Source organism: Triticum aestivum, chromosome 3D (genome assembly GCF_018294505.1).
Source record: "Triticum aestivum cultivar Chinese Spring chromosome 3D, IWGSC CS RefSeq v2.1, whole genome shotgun sequence".
NCBI lineage: Eukaryota > Viridiplantae > Streptophyta > Magnoliopsida > Poales > Poaceae > Triticum > Triticum aestivum.
Window position 1 is genome coordinate 354,932,450 of NC_057802.1, and position 20,444 is coordinate 354,952,893.

Genomic DNA, 20,444 nt, shown 5'->3' on the forward strand with positions numbered 1-20,444 from the left:
GGGATCATAACGAAGACGTGGGCGTTGGTTTCGTTGGATTTGGACAAACGAGTAAAAAGTAGTGATCGTTTGAAAATCAGGGGCTAATCTGTAAATAAATTATTCACAGATGGGTCCCTGGCCGAAAATAACAGAAAAAGAAAAAGCTAAATAGTGAACGTTCGTTTTCTAAGCCTAACCAGCGGACGTTCGTTGTTTAGTAAAACCTAAAAAAACAGATCTAGTCTAGGGTTTTTTTTTTAAAAACCAGACTTGAAAAAAAACCGGATTGGACCGGCGGGTTATACCGGTTCAGCAGCGGTCCGGCACCGGCGGGGAAATTCCGGCGAGGCGGGGCAGTGGCGACGGCGAGCTCCGGCAGGGCGCGGCCTCCGGCGAGCGGTGCGGCATTGGCGGGGAGCGGCACGGGGCGGTGGAGGCAGCAGCGCGGGCGGCGCGGCGAGGGGAGGCGGCGCGGCGAGGGGAGGCGGCGCGGCGGCGACAGAAGGCGGCGGCGGCGTCGATCTGCGGTGGCGCGGCGAGGAGAGGAGAGACAGGGCCCGGGGCTGCGGGATTTATAGGAGGAGGGGGAAGGCGGTGGCGTGGAGGAGGGGCCAAGCGCGGGCGAGGCCGGGTCGGGCACGGCGGCGGCGATGCGTGCTCGCTCAGGACTCCGTCCCAAGCTGGAAGACGAGGCGGTGGGCCGGCTGGGCCGTGGCTTGGCTGGGAGCCGGGCCGGCCCAGTTCGGTCCGCGGGGAAAAGTTTTTTTTAAAACACAGACAAACAAAACAAAGGAAATAAAAATATATTATATAGGCATATAATATATCAAAAATTTTCGAAAAAGATTTTCTACAACATGAACATTTTTGTAAAGTCAAATAAAATCCACACAAATTTGAATAAATCAAACAGTGCTACTGCCTTAATAAAATCCAATAAAAATCATTTAAAAAAATACCAAAATGATTTCAAATTTATTTCTCTCCAATTTTCTGATGTAGGGAATCATGTTACCCTATTTTCTGTATATTTTTATTTTGGAGAAAAATAATTTGAATAAAACTCAAATAACTCCAATATTGAAAATAATTTCAATGGGACTTTGAATTTAATCCTTTGAAACTCCCAACTCATATTTCATATGTTTTGAAGAAGTCATTTTATCTTCTCTCGTGAAAATCATTGAGTTGCATAAAGTTTCAGAATTGGAAATATTTTCAAATGAAATTCAAATATTTTCAACACCCCTTGTCATTTAAATAAATGGAAGAAGTCATGTCATCTTCTCTCCAGGGTTTTGTGATGAAAAGAATTTGAATTCATGGAGATCATAAAAGCAAAATGAAAGTTTGGGAAAGTCCTTTTATTCCCTCTCATTTAACTTTCAAAAGATTTCGAATTCCACTCACTTTCAGTCAATCAATCAAACAATCAATCCAATCTATCTGTTTATTATAACATTCCAAAATTTAGAATTTTGGGATGTTACAAACCTACCACCCTTAAAATGAATCTCGTCCTCGAGATTCGGAGAGGCTAGCAAGAAATAGGTTAGGGTTTGGGGGTCTTCTCAAAATCCATCGATCATCTCAGGGGTCTGGGGTGCTACCACCCTTAGAAGCATGGTTACGGTCCATCAATACTCATATACTCCATCCTTATCTTGACAGTGTCGGTCTTCTCAGATCTTCAGTATAATTCCTTCTCTGGGCTCTTCCGGTGGTGGCATAACCTTTACCTCAATTCTTCTGTCCTTTCATCTTGGTAAGGTTATTCCATGACTGGGTCTTCTTAGCTGACGGGTCAGGCGCCAATACTAAACAACTATCGACATCTCATGGTGGTCAACAATTTATGGTTTCTCCTGCAGGAAATGGGTCTGGGTTGATCCTCACCGTATAACCTACGATTGGCATCAACTGCCGTGTACAAGGGAAACATTCTTATACCATTCTAAGGTTCAAGCAAGGTTTAATACGTCGTCTCTCTACTATAGGTAAGTCACTCAGATTTACCATCCCGTATAGCAAAGCGAATAATAAGAGTAAGTCGGTATGGTGATCAATCCATCCCGCACCCAAATCATTACCTTGTATATGGTTTAGCGAATCTCGCATTCTAACACTCGGTCATCCTCGCAAGCATTGCAGAATTTCTCTTGTCGACGAACCAAGTTCGGATAAATCCATGGATTCTGCAAGCCAAACAAACATCTATCGTTCCTTCCCAACCCTCAGGTTTTGCGTAACTCCTATAAGATCGTCTGTCGATAAAAATCGTAACTTCTTCCAGGGTTTTCCTTCAGCAAGAATGTGCTTGCTTCTTGGCAGGTCCTGGGGCCTGTGGGTTATGGCCCATCTCATCACTTGTAAACCTTGAACTCATCATCGGGCAACTGATCCTTAATCCAACATCCAACTTCCTAGTATTCTTAAATCCATCCAATTGTACTGTCTTCCTTCCTTCTATTGGCACCAAACTAGGACATGATTACTCAGACTCATCATGGAATTTCCATTGATCCATATTTCCAACATCATACCTCCTTTATATCCAATAGTAATTTATCTCTTCATCCTCGGGGATATCCCACATACCGAGATAAAAAAACTTATACTTATGAAGTCCATACTCCACTTCGTGGAACATCATTATCCTTTCCAGGGTCAAGCGTCCTTACAGGGGAATATTGGCCATCTCTGCATGGCACTTCTTCAACTGGGAAACGTGAAACACATCATGAACTCCTGACAGTCCTTCGGGTGACTCCAGCTTGTTGGCCACTTCTCCCATACGCTCCAAAACTCGGTATGGTCCTACAAATCTCGGGGCTAACTTTCCCTTAACTCCAAATAGTTTAACTCCTCGCAGAGGGAACACACGAAGACATGCTCTGTCTCCAATTTCATAGACTACCTCCTTTACATCCAATAATACTCCATACCCTCATATTCTTGGGGTATCCAACATATCGAGATAAAACTCATACTTATTTTGTTCGAAATCCACTTCGTGGAATATCATTACCTTTTTCCAAGGGTCAAGTTTCCTCACAGGGTACTACCACCTTTAAAATGCACAATCTTCCATAGACCATATTTCTCATATCCTCGAAAATGGTCAAAATCTTTCTTCATAGAGTAACAACTCATAGAATCCAAATCAATACCAATGATGCTAAATTTATTGATTCTCAAATTATTACAATCTCCTGCATTCCATTACATGCCTCAATCCGACACCTCACTAATAAAAGAAATGTCCACACTACTACTAGTATATTTCTCGTTGCACTCAACTATTTGTCACAAGTCTCCGTCTACTTGGGGCATTCTCTGGCAAAGTGCCCTGCTTCATCACAACGGAAACATATTACTTCTGACATATCTCGGGGTTTCCTTGTGATTATATAGCCTCCTGGGGTCCTCATCTTCCCTTTTGGGAAATCATTGAAGTAGTGTCCTGAATTTTTGCACCTGAAACATGTGATATGAATCAGGTCTCTCTTTGTAGAAATTGGGTTGTTCCTGGGATCCAATCTACTTCTCTTCCTGGACTTTTCCGTTCCAATCAGGGCTTCTATTTCCTGTGGGTCATACTCTACTTCCTCTGTCGGGAATTCTACTAAATCCCCATTCAGACAATTTTGGGAGATGTGTCCTTCTTCTCCACATGAATAGCATGACTTGGTGCAGGGTTTAATTGGTTCTTCTTTGGGTGTGTCCTCCACCTCTTCATTCATCACAAATTCCTCTAAACTTTCCACGAGGGCTCTTTTCATTGCTTCTTTCTTCTGCTGGACGGTCCTTTGTACCATGGGGTAGATGTGACACTGAGCAGGGTAGTGGGTAGTCCCTTCACACAAGAAACAAGTGATCTGCCTAGTTGGGCATTCCTCAGCTGGGTGACTTCCTTCACAATTAGGGCATTCATCCTTGTGTTCCTTATGGTTGTGTCCTATTTCTCCACAAGGCTTGTATGCATAAGGTTTCTTCATATCCTTTCCATAAGGCTTCAATTTCTGGGACACAAGACGAGATCTTTGTAGAGTCCACTTAAATTCTTTCCAAGTGGTAACTCCTTGCCATCCATTGATGGTTTGGTACATCCTCCACCAAGTAGCAGCACCTCTTTCAAAACATTGAAGAGCATGCCGGGTCATATCCTTTCCGACTATAGGGTTATTCTTCATGTGATCCTCCATGTTCTGAATCCATCGGTCCGTCTCCAATTGACTCACCGGTCCAGAAAATACAAGCTCATCTCCATTCATCCTCTATTGGGTCCATGGGTTTGGGGTGAGATAAGAGAGGTCGAGAGGGATACACATAATGCAAACAATAGTTTTGAAAAGAAAGATTTTATTGTGGCTGTCGAAAAAACAACAAACAAATGACAGCTCACAAACGTCGCATCTAACGTAGGTATAACAGGGGTTTGGTCTTCTAAAGGTCAAAAAGTCTTCAACGTCGCCAAACTCTTCAAGTCTTGTTAATGTCTCCGATGGCTTCTTCCAATCATGCTTGTCCAATCATGATTCACACTCAATACTCTGGATAGATCTACTCGTCACACTCTGGTCAATCTATCGTAAGCAAGCAATGGTAACCACACATAAGCAATCACTCAAAAGATCAGAAAGAACGAGGAAAACAATTCGGAAAACTTCAAAACCAAGCAAATAACTCTTGCAACATAAAACAATTTCTAACAGTACCAAAATTAGGTGAATTTGGCCTTATCAGAAATTTTAGGTCAAGAGCTTCGGTTTGCAAAAAGAATCAACTCAAACGGAGTTACGGAACTTAAGTTATGAACAAAAGAAGTTTGAATACAAATCTGTTTGAATTCAAATTTTAAAACTTTCAAAAACGTGTTTAAGTTGTTTTACTGGATAGAGGGGATCATAACGAAGATGTGGGCGTTGGTTTTGTTGGATTTGGACAAACGAGTAAAAAGTAGTGATCGTTTGAAAATCAGGGGCTAATCTGTAAATAATTTATTCACAGATGGGTCCCTGGCCGAAAATAACAGAAAAAGAAAAAGCTAAATAGTGAACGTTCATTTTCTAAGCCTAACCAGCGGACGTTCGTTGTTTAGTAAAACCTAAAAAACAGATCTAGTCTAGGGTTTTTTTAAAAAAAACCGAACTTGAAAAAAAAACCGGATTGGACCGGCGGGTTATACCGGTTCAGCAGCGGTCCGGCATCGGCGGGGAAATTCCGGCGAGGCGGGGCAGTGGCGACGGCGAGCTCCGGCAGGACGCGGCCTCCGGCGAGCGGTGCGGCGTTGGCGGGGAGCGGCGCGGGGCGGTGGAGGCAGCAGCGCGGGCGGTGCGGCGAGGGGAGGCGGCGGCGGCGGCGACAGAAGGCGGCGGCGGCGGCGTCGATCTGCGGTGGCGCGGCGAGGAGAGGAGAGACAGGGCCCGGGGCTGCGGGATTTATAGGAGGAGGGGGAAGGCGGTGGTGTGGAGGAGGGGCCAAGCGCGGGCGAGGCCGGGTCGGGCACGGCGGCGGCGATGCGTGCTCGCTCGGGACTCCGTCCCAAGCTGGAAGACGAGGCGGTGGGCCGGCTGGGCCGTGGCTTGGCTGGGAGCTGGGCTGGCCCAGTTCGGTCCGCGGGAAAAAGTTTTTTTTTAAAACACAGACAAACAAAACAAAGGAAATAAAAAAATATTACATAGGCATATAATATATCAAAATTTTCAGAAAAAGATTTTCTACAACATGAACATTTTTGTAAAGTCAAATAAAATCCACACAAATTTGAATAAATCAAACAGTGCTACTGCCTTAATAAAATCCAATAAAAATTATTTAAAAAAAATACCAAAATGTTTTCAAATTTATTTTTCTCCAATTTTCTGATGTAGGGAATCATGTTACCCTATTTTCTGTATATTTCTATTTTGGAGAAAAATAATTTGAATAAGACTCAAATAACTCAAATATTGAAAATAATTTCAATGGGACTTTGAATTTAATCCTTTGAAACTCCCAACTCATATTTCATATGTTTTGAACAAGTCATTTTATCTTCTCTCGTGAAAATCATTGAGTTGCATAAAGTTTCAGAATTGGAAATATTTTCAAATGAAATTCAAATATTTTCAGCACCCCTTGTCATTTAAATAAATGGAAGAAGTCATGTCATCTTCTCTCCAGGGTTTTGTGGTGAAAAGAATTTGAATTCACGGAGATCATAAAAAATGAAAGTTTGGGAAAGTCCTTTTATTCCCTCTCATTTAACATTCAAAAGATTCCGAATTCACTCACTTTCACTCAATCAATCAAACAATCAATCCAATCTATCTGTTTATTATAACATTCCAAAATTTAGAATTTTGGGATGTTACAAACCTACCACCCTTAAAATGAATCTCGTCCTCGAGATTCGGAGAGGCTAGCAAGAAATAGGTTAGGGTTTGGGGGTCTTCTCAAAATCCATCGATCATCTCAGGGGTCTGGGGTGCTACCACCCTTAGAAGCATGGTTACGGTCGCATCAATACTCATGTACTCCATCCTTATCCTTGACAGGGTCGGTCTTCTCAGATCTTTAGTATAATTCCTTCTCTGGACTCTTCAGGTGGTGGCATAACCTTTACCACAATTCTTCTCTCCTTTCATCTTGGTAAGGTTATTCCATTACTGGGTCTTCTTAGCTGTCGGGTCAGGCGCCAATACTAAACAACTATCGACATCTCCTGGTGGTCAACAATTTATGGTTTCTCCTGTAGGAAAATGGGTCTGGGTTGATCCTCACCGTATAACCTACGATTGGCATCAACTGCCGTGTACAAGGGAAACATTCTTATACCATTCTAAGGTTCAAGCAAGGTTTAATACTGTCGTCTCTCTACTATAGGTAGGTCACTCAGATTTACCATCCCGTATAGCAAAGCGAATAATAAGAGTAAGTCGGTATGGTGATCAATCCATCCCGCACCCAAATCATTACCTTGTATATGGTTTAGCGAATCTCGCATTCTAAAACTCGGTCATCCTCGCAAGCATTGCCCAATTTCTCTTGTCGACGAACCAAGTTCGGATAAATCCATGGATTCTGCAAGCCAAACAAACATCTATCGTTCCTTCCCAACCCTCGGGTTTTGCGTAACTCCTATAAAATCGTGTGTCGATAAAAAAATCGTAACTTCTTCCAGGGTCTTTCCTTCAGTAAGAGTGTGCTTGCTTCTTGGCAGGTCCTGGAGCCTGTGGGTTATGGCCCATCTCATCACTTGTAAACCTTGAACTCATCATCGGGCAACTGATCCTTAATCCAACATCCAACTTTCTAGTATTCTTAAATCCATCCAATTCTACTGTCTTCCTTCCTTCTATTGGCACCAAACTAGGACATGATTACTCAGACTCATTATGGAATTTCCATTGATCCATATTTCCAACATCATACCTCCTTTACATCCAATAGTAATTTATCCCTTCATCCTCGTGGGATATCCCACATACCGAGATAAAAAAACACTTATACTTATGAAGTCCATACTCCACTTCGTGGAACATCATTATCCTTTCCAGGGTCAAGCGTCCTTACAGGGGAATATTGGCCATCTCTGCATGGCACTTCTTCAACTAGGAAACATGAAACACATCATGAACTCCTGACAGTCCTTCAGGTGACTCCAACTTGTTGGCCACTTCTCCCATACGCTCCAAAACTCGGTATGGCCCTACAAATCTCGGGGTTAACTTTCCCTTAACTCCAAATAGTTTAACTCCTCACAGAGGGACACACGAAGACATGCTTTGTCTCCAATTTCATAGACTACCTCCTTTACATCCAATAATACTCCATACCCTCATATTCTTGGGGTATCCAACATATCGACATAAAACTCATACTTATTTTGTTCGAAATCCACTTCGTGGAATATCATTACCTTTTTCCAAGGGTCAAGTTTCCTCACAGGGTACTACCACCTTTAAAATGCACAATCTTCCATAGACCATATTTCTCATATCCTCGAAAATGGTCAAAATCTTTCTTCGTAGAGTAACAACTCATAGAATCCAAATCAATACCAATGATGCTAAATTTATTGATTCTCAAATTATTACAATCTCCTGCATTCCATTACATGCCTCAATCCGACACCTCACTAATAAAAGAAATGTCCACACTACTACTAGTATATTTCTCGTTGCACTCAACTATTTGTCACAAGTCTCCGTCTACTTGGGGCATTCTCTGGCAAAGTGCCCTGCTTCATCACAACGGAAACATATTACTTCTGACATATCTCGGGGTTTTCCTTGTGATTATATAGCCTCCTGGGGTCCTCATCTTCCCTTTTGGGCAATCATTGAAGTAGTGTCCTGAATTTTTGCACCTGAAACATGTGATATGACTCAGGTCTCTCTTTGTAGAAATTGGGTTGTTCCTGGGATCCAATCTACTTCTCTTCCTGGACTTTTCCGTTCCAATCAGGGCTTCTATTTCCTGTGGGTCATACTCTACTTCCTCTGTCGGGAATTCTACTAAATCCCCATTCAGACAATTTTGGGAGATGTGTCCTTCTTCTCCACATGAATAGCATGACTTGGTGCAGGGTTTAATTGGTTCTTCTTTGGGTGTGTCCTCCACCTCTTCATTCATCACAGATTCCTCTAAACTTTCCACGAGGGCTCTTTTCATTGCTTCTTTCTTCTGCTGGACGGTGCTTTGTACCATGGGGTAGATGTGACACTGAGCAGGGTAGTGGGTAGTCCCTTCACACAAGAAACAAGTGATCTGCCTAGTTGGGCATTCCTCAGCTGGGTGACTTCCTTCACAATTAGGGCATTCATCCTTGTGTTCCTTATGGTTGTGTCCTATTTCTTCACAAGGCTTGTATGCATAAGGTTTCTTCATATCCTTTCCATAAGGCTTCAATTTCTGGGACACAAGACGAGATCTTTGTAGAGTCCACTTAAATTCTTTCCAAGTGGTTACTCCTTGCCATCCATTGATGGTTTGGTACATCCTCCACCAAGTAGCAGCACCTCTTTCAAAACATTGAAGAGCATGCCGGGTCATATCCTTTCCGACTATAGGGTCATTCTTCATGTGATCCTCCATGTTCTGAATCCATCGGTCCGTCTCCAGTTGACTCACCGGTCCAGAAAATACAAGCTCATCTCCATTCATCCTCTATTGGGTCCATGGGTTTGGGGTGAGATAAGAGAGGTCGAGAGGGATACACACAATGCAAACAATAGTTTTGAAAAGAAAGATTTTATTGTGGCTGTCGAAAAAACAACAAACAAATGACAGCTCACAAACGTCGCATCTAACGTGGGTATAACAGGGGTTTGGTCTTCTAAAGGTCAAAAAGTCTTCAACGTCGCCAAACTCTTCAAGTCTTGTTAATGTCTCCGATGGCTTCTTCCAATCATGCTTGTCCAATCATGATTCACACTCAATACTCTGGATAGATCTACTCGTCACACTCTGGTCAATCTATCGTAAGCAAGCAATGGTAACCACACATAAGCAATCACTCAAAAGATCAGAAAGAACGAGGAAAACAATTCGGAAAACTTCAAAACCAAGCAAATAACTCTTGCAACATAAAACAATTTCTAACAGTACCAAAATTAGGTGAATTTGGCCTTATCAGAAAGTTTAGGTCAAGAGCTTCGGTTTGCAAAAAGAATCAACTCAAACGGAGTTACGGAACTTAAGTTATGAACAAAAGAAGTTTGAATACAAATTTTAAAACTTTCAAAAACGTGTTTAAGTTGTTTTACTGGATAGAGGGGATCATAACGAAGATGTGGGCGTTGGTTTTGTTGGATTTGGACAAACGAGTAAAAAGTAGTGATCGTTTGAAAATCAGGGGCTAATCTGTAAATAAATTATTCACAGATGGGTCCCTGGCCGAAAATAACAGAAAAAGAAAAAGCTAAATAGTGAACGTTCGTTTTCTAAGCCTAACCAGCGGACGTTCGTTGTTTAGTAAAACCTAAAAAAACAGATCTAGTTTAGGGTTTTTTTTAAAAAAAACCGAACTTGAAAAAAAAAACCGGATTGGACCGGCGGGTTATACCGGTTCAGCAGCGGTCCGGCATCGGCGGGGAAATTCCGGCGAGGCGGGGCAGTGGCGACGGCGAGCTCCGGCAGGGCGCGGCCTCCGGCGAGCGGTGCGGCGTTGGCGGGGAGCGGCGCGGGGCGGTGGAGGCAGCAGCGCGGGCGGCGCGGCGAGGGGCGGCGGCGGCGGCGACAGAAGGCGGCGGCGGCGGCGTCGATCTGCGGTGGCGCGGCGAGGAGAGGAGAGACAGGGCCCGGGGCTGCGGGATTTATAGGAGGAGGGGGAAGGCGGTGGCGTGGAGGAGGGGCCAAGCGCGAGCGAGGCCGGGTCGGGCACGGCGGCGGCGATGCGTGCTCGCTCGGGACTCCGTCCCAAGCTGGAAGACGAGGCGGTGGGCCGGCTGGGCCGTGGCTTGGCTGGGAGCTGGGCCGGCCCAGTTCGGTCCGCGGGAAAAAGTTTTTTTTTAAAACACAGACAAACAAAACAAAGGAAATAAAAAAATATTACATAGGCATATAATATATCAAAATTTTCAGAAAAAGATTTTCTACAACATGAACATTTTTGTAAAGTCAAATAAAATCCACACAAATTTGAATAAATCAAACAGTGCTACTGCCTTAATAAAATCCAATAAAAATCATTTAAAAAAATACCAAAATGTTTTCAAATTTATTTTTCTCCAATTTTCTGATATAGGGAATCATGTTACCCTATTTTCTGTATATTTCTATTTTGGAGAAAAATAATTTGAATAAGACTCAAATAACTCAAATATTGAAAATAATTTCAATGGGACTTTGAATTTAATCCTTTGAAACTCCCAACTCATATTTCATATGTTTTGAACAAGTCATTTTATCTTCTCTCGTGAAAATCATTGAGTTGCATAAAGTTTCAGAATTGGAAATATTTTCAAATGAAATTCAAATATTTTCAGCACCCCTTGTCATTTAAATAAATGGAAGAAGTCATGTCATCTTCTCTCCAGGGTTTTGTGGTGAAAAGAATTTGAATTCACGGAGATCATAAAAAATGAAAGTTTGGGAAGGTCCTTTTATTCCCTCTCATTTAACATTCAAAAGATTTCGAATTCACTCACTTTCAGTCAATCAATCAAACAATCAATCCAATCTATCTGTTTATTATAACATTCCAAAATTTATAATTTTGGGATGTTACAAACCTACCACCCTTAAAATGAATCTCGTCCTCGAGATTCGGAGAGGCTAGCAAGAAATAGGTTAGGGTTTGGGGGTCTTCTCAAAATCCATCGATCATCTCAGGGGTCTGGGGTGCTACCACCCTTAGAAGCATGGTTACGGTCGCATCAATACTCATATACTCCATCCTTATCCTTGACAGGGTCGGTCTTCTCAGATCTTTAGTATAATTCCTTCTCTGGACTCTTCAGGTGGTGGCATAACCTTTACCACAATTCTTCTGTCCTTTCATCTTGGTAAGGTTATTCCATTACTGGGTCTTCTTAGCTGTCGGGTCAGGCGCCAATACTAAACAACTATCGACATCTCCTGGTGGTCAACAATTTATGGTTTCTCCTGCAGGAAAATGGGTCTGGGTTGATCCTCACCGTATAACCTACGATTGGCATCAACTGCCGTGTACAAGGGAAACATTCTTATACCATTCTAAGGTTCAAGCAAGGTTTAATACTGTCGTCTCTCTACTATAGGTAGGTCACTCAGATTTACCATCCCGTATAGCAAAGCGAATAATAAGAGTAAGTCGGTATGGTGATCAATCCATCCCGCACCCAAATCATTACCTTGTATATGGTTTAGCGAATCTTGCATTCTAAAACTCGGTCATCCTCGCAAGCATTGCCCAATTTCTCTTGTCGACGAACCAAGTTCGTATAAATCCATGGATTCTGCAAGCCAAACAAACATCTATCGTTCCTTCCCAACCCTCGGGTTTTGCGTAACTCCTATAAAATCGTGTGTCGATAAAAAAAATCGTAACTTCTTCCAGGGTCTTTCCTTCAGTAAGAGTGTGCTTGCTTCTTGGCAGGTCCTGGAGCCTGTGGGTTATGGCCCATCTCATCACTTGTAAACCTTGAACTCATCATCGGGCAACTGATCCTTAATCCAACATCCAACTTTCTAGTATTCTTAAATCCATCCAATTCTACTGTCTTCCTTCCTTCTATTGGCACCAAACTAGGACATGATTACTCAGACTCATTATGGAATTTCCATTGATCCATATTTCCAACATCATACCTCCTTTAAATCCAATAGTAATTTATCCCTTCATCCTCGTGGGATATCCCACATACCGAGATAAAAAAACACTTATACTTATGAAGTCCATACTCCACTTCGTGGAACATCATTATCCTTTCCAGGGTCAAGCGTCCTTACAGGGGAATATTGGCCATCTCTGCATGGCACTTCTTCAACTAGGAAACATGAAACACATCATGAACTCCTGACAGTCCTTCAGGTGACTCCAACTTGTTGGCCACTTCTCCCATACGCTCCAAAACTCGGTATGGCCCTACAAATCTCGGGGTTAACTTTCCCTTAACTCCAAATAGTTTAACTCCTCACAGAGGGACACACGAAGACATGCTTTGTCTCCAATTTCATAGACTACCTTCTTTTACAGCCAATAATACTCCATACCCTCATATTCTTGGGGTATCCAACATATCGACATAAAACTCATACTTATTTTGTTCGAAATCCACTTCGTGGAATATCATTACCTTTTTCCAAGGGTCAAGTTTCCTCATAGGGTACTACCACCTTTAAAATGCACAATCTTCCATAGACCATATTTCTCATATCCTCGAAAATGGTCAAAATCTTTCTTCGTAGAGTAACAACTCATAGAATCCAAATCAATACCAATGATGCTAACTTTATTGATTCTCAAATTATTACAATCTCGTGCATTCCATTACATGCCTTAATCCGACACCTCACTAATAAAAGAAATGTCCACACTACTACTACTATATTTCTCGTTGCACTCAACTATTTGTCACAAGTCTCCGTCTACTTGGGGCATTCTCTGGCAAAGTGCCCTGCTTCATCACAACGGAAACATATTACTTCTGACATATCTCGGGGTTTTCCTTGTGATTATATAGCCTCCTGGGGTCCTCATCTTCCCTTTTGGGCAATCATTGAAGTAGTGTCCTGAATTTTTGCACCTGAAACATGTGATATGACTCAGGTCTCTCTTTGTAGAAATTGGGTTGTTCCTGGGATCCAATCTACTTCTCTTCCTGGACTTTTCCGTTCCAATCAGGGCTTCTATTTCCTGTGGTTCATACTCTACTTCCTCTGTCGGGAATTCTACTAAATCCCCATTCAGACAATTTTGGGAGATGTGTCCTTCTTCTCCACATGAATAGCATGACTTGGTGCAGGGTTTAATTGGTTCTTCTTTGGGTGTGTCCTCCACCTCTTGATTCATCATAGATTCTCCTCAAAGATTTCGAATTCACTCACTTTCAGTCAATCAATCAAACAATCAATCCAATCTATCTGTTTATTATAACATTCCAAAATTTAGAATTTTGGGATGTTACAAGCACCGTAGATGCGATGCCTCCAAGGTATCCACACGTACGGGGAGCAGCGTCGAGCGGCGGACTGCTAGGTCCGGTCGCACGGCATGGGCATGGGGAGTGGCGGTGGCTAACCCGGGTTCAATCCGATGCACCCTAAGTGGTGTGCCCACTCCCCTTTATATAGACCTCCGAGGTGGGCTCAACACTTGAGCCCACTAGGAGTCCACATCCATTTTCCACTCAGATCCAATCCGATTGGGCTTCAGCCCCTTAAGTGTGCGACCCTATAGGTTCACGTACACATGGACACGACCAGAGTCGATAGTTGGTAGCAGCTCCTAGCAGAACGTGCCAACTCCCATGTGGGCGTAAAGTCGTTTGACGAACCTCAACAATGTGGCATATGCAACATTCCTTTTGCCTCACGATATTTGTTGTCGAGCTCAAGGCGAGTACTTGTCACCCTTGTGTTAGCTCGACCTCTCTTCTCGAAACCATGATACAGATTCCCGAACTGGGTTAACACTTAACCCAAGTCACATGGCCATGCTTTCCAAATATGATCACTCGAGAGGCCCCAGAGAATATCTCTCCAAAGAGGAGGTGCAAATTCCATCTTGGTCAACCATGTGTCGCGGCATGTCTCACAACTCACCTGAAAGCTACCTTTATAACTACCCAGTTACGGAGTAGCGTTTGATAGACCCTAAGTGAGTCGATCCTCATCCCGAGAACATGCGAGGACCTCAGGTCTATGACATGGCATAGACATTGCACTTGAGACTAACAGATGACTATATCTCACTGCATCGCAAAGTGGGTCTGTCCGGCTCGGTGATCTCCATCCCCGAGCCCATACTATCGGTTTAGCATCTCCATGCACATGACTTGTGAAACATAGTCATCAACCGAGTCGTATACTAGTCAAGGATATGTGTCCGCATAACCTTATCAACTAGGGACCATTAAAACAATCATCATACAATACATAGTTCCACAATCAAGTCACATACTTATTGATACATATCATTGATGATGTTCAAGGACAATACAAAGGACTCATGAATACATATGGAAATATCATCATCACATGATTGCCTCTAGGGCATATCTCCAACAATTACTTCCCAATGCCTTCCTCTAGGCCCAAATAATGGTGAAGTGTCATGTAGTCGACGTTCACATAACACCACTAGAGGAGAGACAACATACATCTCATCAAAATATCGAACGAATACCAAATTCACATGACTACTAATAGCAAGACTTCTCCCATGTCCTCAGGAACAAACGTAACTACTCACAAAGCATATTCATGTTCATAATCAGAGGAGTATTAATATGCATAAAGGATCTGAACATATGATCTTCCACCAAATAAACCAACTAGCATCAACTACAAGGAGTAATCAACACTACTAGCAACCTACAGGTACCAATCCTAGACTTAGAGACAAGAATTGGATACAAGAGATGAACTAGGGTTTGAGATGAGATGGTGCTGGTGAAGATGTTGATGGGGATTGGCCCTCTCCCAATGAGAGGAGCATTGGTGATGATGATGGCGATGATTTCCCCGTCCCGGAGGGAAGTGTCCCTGGCAGAACAGCTCTGCCGGAGCCCTAGATTGGTTCCGCCAAGGTTCCGCCTCGTGGCGGCGGAGTCTCGTCCCGAAAGCTTGCTTATGATTTTTCTTCGGACGAAAGACTTCATATAGCAGAAGATGGCCACTGAAGGGCCACCAGGGGGTCCACGAGGCAGGGGGCGTGCCCAGGGGGTAGGGCGTGCCCCCCACCCTCGTGCCTGGTGGGTGGCCCCCCTCTGGTATTTCTTCCGCTCAATATTTTTTATTAATTCCCAAAATGACTTTCGTGGAGTTTCAGGACTTTTGGAGTTGTGCAGAATAGGTCTCTAATATTTGCTCCTTTTCCAGCCCAGAATTCCAACTGCCGGCATTCTCCCTCCTTATGTAAACCTTGTAAAATAAGAGAGAATAGGCATAAGTATTGTGACATAATGTGTAATAACATCCCATAATGCAATAAATATCGATATAAAAGCATGATGCAAAATGGACGTATCAACTCCCCCAAGCTTAGACCTCGCTTGTCCTCAAGCGAAAGCCGATAACGATAAATATGTCCACACGTTTAGAGGTAGAGGTGTCGATAAAATAAAATACGGACATGAGGGCATCATGATTATTCTTATAACAGCAACATATATGGATATTGTCATATGATTTCTTATGCTCAAGTAATAATCTATTCATAATGCAAAGTATGAATCAGAAACTTGATTGAGAACTAACAAACTATAATCTCAGTCATTGAGGCAATTGAAATTTATCATAACATCAGAAAGAGTCTATGTCAGAGCTTTTCAGCAAGTCCACATACTCAACTATCATTTAGTCTTTCACAATTGCTAACACTCATGCAATACTTGTGGTTACGGAGTTTTAATCGGAAACAGAGAAAGATAGGGGTTTATAGTTTCGCCCCCAACCTTTTACCTCAAGGGTAATGTCAACAATAGTAGTTCATGCCAACTTACATCCAATTAGATATATCTATCAGGATCTTTCCAACACACTGTGCTTGCCAAAGGATAAAATGTAAAAAGGAAATGTGAAGATCACCATGACTCTTGCATAAGGTAGAAGATAATAATAAAGATAGGCCCTTCGTAGAGGGAAGAAGAGGTTGACATGCGCTTTCAGGGTTGGATGCACAAAATCTTAATGCGAAAGAACGTCACTTTATATTGCCACTTGTGATATGGAGCTTTATTATGCAGTCCGTCGCTTTTATTTCTTCCACATCACAAGATCGTATACAACTTATTTCCTCCACACTAATCAATCATACATATTTAGAGAGCAATTTTTATTGCTTGCACCGATGACAACTTACTTGAAGTATCTTACTCAGTCCATAGGTAGATATGGTGGACTCTCATGGCAAAACTGGGTTTAAGGGAATTCGGAAGCACAAGTAGTATCTCTACTTGGTGCAAATAATTTGGCTAGCATGAGGTGGAAAGGCAAACTCAACATGTTGGATGATCCATGACAATATACTTTATCTCAGATATAAGAAAACATAACCCATTACGTTGTCTTCCTTGTCCAACATCAACTCTTTAGCATGTCATATTTTAATGAGTGCTCGCAATCATAAAAGATGTCCAAGATAGTATATTTATATGTGAAACCTCTCTTTCTTTATTACTTCCTATTAATTGCAACGATGACCAAAGCTATGTTTGTCAACTCTCAACAACTTTTAATCATCAAACTCTTTCTATGTGAAGTCATTAATCTCCATAAGATCAATATGATCTCTTTGTTTCTTTTTATTCTTTTCTCTTTTCTTTTATTCCCTCAAGATCATAGCAAAATAATCAAGCCCTTGACTCAACACTAATCTTTATTATATAGCTCACGGACTCGATTACATAAAGGGATCATAAAGCAAAACTCGAAACTAGATCATACCAAAAAATTTATTCTACTAGACCAAGATATTACTAAAAGGATAAAACTAAGAAAAACGGTAAAGATAGGAGTGTGGTGGTGATACGATACCGGGGCACCTCCCCCAAGCTTGGCAGTTGCCAAGGGGAGTGCCCGTACCCATGTGATTATATCTCCTTTGCTGGTGAAGGGGTTGTTGATGATGTAGGCTTGTCGTCCATCTTCCAAGGCATAGGCTCACCATCATAGAAGGATGATCGAGTCTCCGGGATCCTTAAATCTGCAGCCAAACTCATCCTCTTGAATCTATATTCATACTCACAGTTTTGGTTTTGCAGGTCATAGATTTGGGCTTGGAGGTGCTCGATTTTCTCGTGGAGCTTGAAGATGGCCTCCCCAATGTCCTTGGCATCTAGCTTGTGGTTGTTGGTGAACTCCGCGATCATCATGTGATTGGAGTCAAGTCCATGCTCCACCATCTCCTGGCACTTGAAAACTTGTTGCTCCATTGCCTCGAGCCTCGTCTCCACGCTTCCGGTCCTCCTTGGTCCCTCAACATCGCGGATGTGCAGCACCCCCTCATGCATCTCAATGGTTTGAGGGTGTTGCAGCACCTCCGCGAGGTAGGGGTTGATGACCTTCTCGAAGAACTTGTCCTTGGGGGCACTTGGAGACGTCATGATGATCTAGATGTGTCAGAAAAACAGCTCGAAACAAGAACAAAGGACAATTGCGTGATAGAGGAGTCAAAACCTTCAGGAGATTATATAATGAATTTTTACCGACCAAAATACGTATCGTGCAAGAAAACGGAGTCCGTAGAGCGCACGAGGTGCCCACGAGGCAGGGGGCGTGCCCAGGGGGTAGGGCGCACCCTCCACCCTCGTGGAGGCCTCGTGTCCTTCCCAGACTGCTTCTTATTTTTCTGTTTTTCTAAATATTCCAAAACGGAGAAAAATTGCCATTAGAACTGTTTTGGAGTCGGTTTACTTACCGTACCACGTACCTATTCCTTTTTGGAGTCTGAAACGTTCTGGAAAGTGTCCCTTATGTATTCCTCCGGGGTTACGATTTCAATAACAGTGGTTTCAACATTTATAGGGTTACCTGAGATATAATGTTTGATTCTTTGACCGTTCACCACCTTCGGATTTGTGCCCTCGAAGTTGTTGATTTTTATGGCACCGGAACGATAGACCTCCTCGATAATGTAAGGGCCTTCCCATTTAGAAAGAAGCTTCCCTGCAAAAAATCTTAAACGAGAGTTGTATAGTAATGCATAATTACCTACATTGAACTCACGCTTTTGTATTCTTTTGTCATGCCATCTTTTAACTTTTTCTTTAAACAACTTGGCATTTTCATAGGCTTGGGTTCTCCATTCATCAAGTGAGCTAATGTCAAATAACCTCTTCTCACCGGCAAGTTTGAAATCATAATTGAGCTCTTTAATAGCCCAATATGCCTTATGTTCTAGTTAGAGAGGTAAGTGACATGATTTTCCATAAACCATTTTATACGAAGACATACCCATAGGATTTTTATACGCAGTTCTATAGGCCCATAATGTATCATCAAGTTTCTTGGACCAATTCTTTCTACATCTATTAACAGTCTTTTGCAAAATTAATTTGAGCTCTCTATTGCTCAATTCTACTTGACCACTAGACTGTGGGTGATAAGGAGATGCAATTCTATGATTAACATCATACTTAGCAAGCATTTTACGAAAAGCACCATGAATAAAATGTGAGCCACCATCAGTCATTAAATATCTAGGGACTCCAAACCTTGGGAAAATAACTTCTTTAAGCATCTTAATAGAGGTGTTATGATCAGCACTACTAGTTGGAATAGCTTCTACCCACTTAGTAACATAATCAACAGCAACTAAAATATGTGTATATCCATTAGAGGCAGGAAAAGGTCCCATATAATCAAAGCCCCAAACATCAAATGGTTCAATAACAAGTGAATAATTCATAGGCATTTCTTGACGTCTACTAATATTACCAATTCTTTGACATTCATCACAAGATAAGACATACTTACGGGCATCCTTGAAGAGAGTAGGCCAATAAAAACCGAATTGCAATACCTTATGTGCAGTTCTATCTCCAGCGTGGTGTCCTCCATAAGCTTCGGAGTGACACTTGCGTAGGATCTGTTCCTGTTCATCCTCAGGTACACAACGTCTAATAAAACCATCTACTCCTTCTTTATAAAGATGTGGGTCATCCCAGAAGTAATGTCTTAAATCATAGAAAAACTTTTTCTTTTGCTGGTATGTGAAACTTGGTGGTATAAATTTAGCAACAATGTAATTAGCATAATCAGCATACCATGGAGTAGTACGAGAAGCATTTATGAAATTTAATTGTTCATCAGGAAAGCTATCATCAATAGGTAGTGGGTCATCAAGAACATTTTCTAACCTAGACAAGTTGTCTGCAAAGGGGTTCTCAGCTCCCTTTCTATCAATAATATGCAAATCAAACTCTTGTAGCAAGAGAACCCATCTAATAAGTCTAGGTTTAGCATCTTTCTTTTCCATAAGATATTTAATAGCAGCATGATCCGTGTGAATAGTTACTTTAGAATCAACAATATAAGGTCTAAACTTTTCACAAGCAAATACAACTGCTAAGAATTCTTTTTCAGTAGTGGCATAATTTCTCTGGGCATTGTCTAGAGTTTTACTAGCATATTGAATAACATTTAATTTCTTATCAACTCTTTGCCCGAGAACAGCACCTACAGCATAATCACTAGCACACACATAATTTCAAAGGGTAAATTCCAATCAGGTGGCTGAACAATAGGTGCAGAAATTAATGCTTTCTTAAGTATTTCAAATGTTTCTATAGAATCATCATCAAAGACAAATGGTATATCTTTTTGTAATAGATTGGTCAGAGGCCGAGAAATTTTTGAGAAGTCCTTAATGAACCTCCTATAAAAACCGGCGTGACCAAGGAAACTTCTTATACCTTTGATGTCCTTGGGACACGGCATCTTTTCAATAGCATCAACTTTGGCTTTATCAACTTCAATACCTCTTTCAGAAATTTTATGCCCCAAAACAATACCTTCATTAACCATAAAGTGGCAACTCTCCCAATTCAAGACAAGATTAGTTTCTTCACATCTCTGCAAAACTCGATCAAGGTTGCTCAAGCAATAATCAAAAGAGGATCCATAAACGGAGAAATCGTCCATAAAAACCTCACAAATCTTTTCACAAAAGTCAGAGAATATAGCCATCATGCATCTTTGAAAGGTAGCAGGTGCATTACATAAACCAAAAGGCATACGTCTATAAGCAAAAGTACCGAAAGGGCAAGTAAAAGTGGTCTTAGCTTCATCATCAGCTGACACAGGTATTTGAGAGAAACCAGAATAACCAT

General features: G+C 42.0%; 1 pseudogene; it reads right to left on the bottom strand.

Moving 5' to 3' along the window:
• The window catches only part of LOC123074644 (uncharacterized), a 50,150-nt pseudogene extending 30,571 nt beyond the window's left edge, over positions 1-19,579 (bottom strand).
• Between the last annotated feature and the right edge of the window lie 865 nt (positions 19,580-20,444).